Below are 3285 nucleotides of genomic sequence, written 5' to 3' on the forward strand. Positions count from 1 at the left end.
AGTACATCCTCTCCTTTTGACCAAATCCTAGGATTTCAGGGACAGAACACAAGGGTCAGTGTCTGACCCAGGGTTCTTCTTTTCTTATATCACCTGGCTGTCATCAGTCATTGATGGAATTTCTAGCTCATGATCTGCCCTTGCCTCTGCCTGGAAAGTCTCTTTCTCCCTTCTTCAATTTGCTGCCTTTTGTTCATTCTTAACAAATTCAGTTTAAGCATTACCTTCCTTTAGGAAACTTTCTTTGAACCCCTGGTAGGATTTGGAAAGCAGCCTTTGTGCTCGCAGTGTACCCTGTGCAGGACTCGATAATTGCCCTTATCACACTGCACTGTAACTTTGGCTTTGATTGTTTCTCCACCCCCTCACCTCTGACCATAAATTTCATGAAGGACACTACCTACTTCTTTTTCCTCTTTCCTCAGAAAATCTTGCTTTTGTTCCAGTCTCTGTCCCTCCCGTACACAGTCCACATGGCTCAAGGAGGCCACCTCTTTCCCATCTCAAGGAATGAATCGGATTGTTCTCTAAACCAGTGGTTCTCAGTCAGGGGCGAGTTTGCCCCTCCAAGAAACATTTGACAACATCTGGACACATATTTGGTTGTCACAACCGGGGTTTGCTACTAGCACGCAGTTGGCAGAGGCCAGAGATGTTGCCACACATCCTACAATGAAGAGACAGCCCTCCTTCCACGACCAGGCCCCTGGGCCCCATCGAAAAATTATCCTGGCCCAAATGTCAATAGCAGTGAGGTTGAGACACCCTGGTTTAAGTCAGTGTTTGCATGACTTTGCTTCCTGACTGTGAATGGTCTAGGGAGGAATTTATGCCCTAAGTAATCAATCAGACTGAAGTGAAGGACTGATATTCCATGACTGGGAAAGAAACGGACAATAAAGCTAGAAAGTTAGATTGTGGTCACATCATGGCAAGTTTTGAGTGGAAGGCTACGTATGGTCTTTATCCTGTAATGGAGCAGGGGATACCATGGTTAGAAAGGTATTTCAGGAAAGTGGGTCTACCATATAACCTGCATGACAGATGGGAGGGGGCATCCTGCATGACAGATGACAGCCAGGTGCACTGTGACAACTATGACTACATTTCCTGAGTGAGGTGACATGGTGTGAGTTCCTTTACGTCCTTTAGCACAGTCTCCTACATCCAGGACTCAAGAATGTTTCTTGAATAGTTGGATTGTAACTGATCTCTGGAACAGAGTAAACAGACTGTGATTCTGACCCAGTGTTCTTATTTCTTAAAACATCTATGTCCCCTGTATGTCTGTGATTACAATGAAGAAAAAATAACATATAATAAATTCCAAACTTCTCTGTGTTTTGAAAGAACACCTTAGGTAAGTTTTGCAGAAACACTAAAGTCAGTGTGTATGTATGTGTGTCTGCATATGTTTTCCCGTAGAAGTAACTTTTTTTTTTTTAAGATTTTATTTTTTTCCTTTTTCTCCCCAAAGCCCTCCAGTACATAGTTGTATGTTCTTTGTTGTGGGTTCTTCTAGTTGTGGCATGTGGGACGCTGCCTCAGCGTGGTTTGATGAGCAGTGCCATGTCCACACCCAGGATTCGAACCAACGAAACACTGGGCGGCCTGCAGCGGAGCGCGCGAACTTAACCACTCGGCCACGGGGCCAGCCCCCCGTAGAAGTAACTTTTGAACACATCTTCCCGGGATAAATTTTTGTTGCTGTGGCAGTGCTCTCCGGGGTTTCTTTTCGAGCCTACCTCTAAAGTGAATGCCAAAGATCTCAGTGTTGTGGTGCCCTTGACCAGCTTGCTGGGGCATCACACAGGCAGAAGCAGCCCCCAGGCTTCTGCCCTCTCCCACCACCCTGCTTACTCTCCAGACCTTCCCTCCCTCACTTCCCTGTCAGGTCAACACTGTCCTTGAAGGCATTAAGAAAATTTGTTGAATTGTTTCTTCCCGTTTTTCCTAGCAATGGCTCCCAGGTAAGTTTATGTAGGAAAATGACTGTGATATTTTAGATTAATTCAGGCAAGCTCCTAGCGGGCCCCTTAAACATCACACCCACTGGCAGTCTAAGTATTTGCTGCCACAGTGGCCTTTGTAGTGTGAAAGGAGATCTATAGTCCTGGCAACAAGTTTATAGAGAATTTATTCCTTAGAATTAAGAGTGTAAAACATTGCTTTTCAAGGTGTGCTATTTCAAGTACCCCAAAACACTTAAATCTAAAAAATAAGACATTCTATAAATACATGTTTTTGCAAATCCCCCACCCCTATCTTTTTCTTTTGACTGTTATAATGGAAAACATTGCTTTCAGTGTTTAGAAGTAAAATGTGGACGGCCAATTTAAGACATTGTGATCTTTTATATCTTTTTTTCTTGGCAAAGCAATTTAATTAGGAAATAATGCTCCCTTCTAACATCTGACACTAACCATAAAATGATATCCTGTTTTGTTGGCAACAAAACCAGTTTGTAGCAAAATTCTGAGCTATTCCATTACTACGAAAAGATAGATTTTAAATAAGTAAGAGGAGCTTTTAAAAGAATCAGAAATGCAAAGCACCTTTTTAAAAAAGCAATCTTCAATTTTAAAAAGTACAATTTTAGTGGGCCAGGGAGTGGGGAACACGCTAAATCTTCAGGGAAGGAGAAAGCAGCACCAGGGTAGCGCCTCTTGGGTTGATCGCACCAGGTTGCAGCTCTTGCTGTCTGGGCACACATGTCCAAGTGCGCGCGTGTGACTGTGTGCACGTGTGTGTGTGCACGCGTGTGTGCTGAGCGTGCGCGCGCGCAGCCACGAGGCCTCCGGGCCGGCCTTCGAGACGCTCGGCCGGGCCTCCTCGCGGGCGGGCGGGAGCGGGGCGCGTCCCCGGCGGGCCGACCCCGGGCCGTGCGCAAACGCGTGCAGTCCTGGCTCTTTGTGTGGCCGTGTGCGGCTCCGCGCCGCCGCCGGCACCATTTTCTGCTCCGCTCGGGACAGGCACATAAAAGGGAAGGCGGCTGCCGCCGTCGCCGTCCTCTTTCCCTCAGATGCCCTCTGCTGCAGGTTTATTATTACAGTACGGGCCGCGCCGCCTCTCCCCGCGGATCTGGCGGGCCGCCGGGCTGTGCAGCGCCCTGGCCGCCTTCGCGCCTGGCGCGCCCCCAAACCGCCTCCTCCGCCTCCTTATTTGTCTGCAAAGCAACCGCACGTCGAAGCGGAGAAGCCCGCCGGGGGCGGGAGAGGCAGGGCCGGGGGTGCGCGCCGCGCTCCGGGGGCGGGGCCGGGGCGGCGCGCCGCTCTGCGGGCCCCT

This window comes from Equus quagga, chromosome 7 (assembly GCF_021613505.1).
Source record: "Equus quagga isolate Etosha38 chromosome 7, UCLA_HA_Equagga_1.0, whole genome shotgun sequence".
NCBI lineage: Eukaryota > Metazoa > Chordata > Mammalia > Perissodactyla > Equidae > Equus > Equus quagga.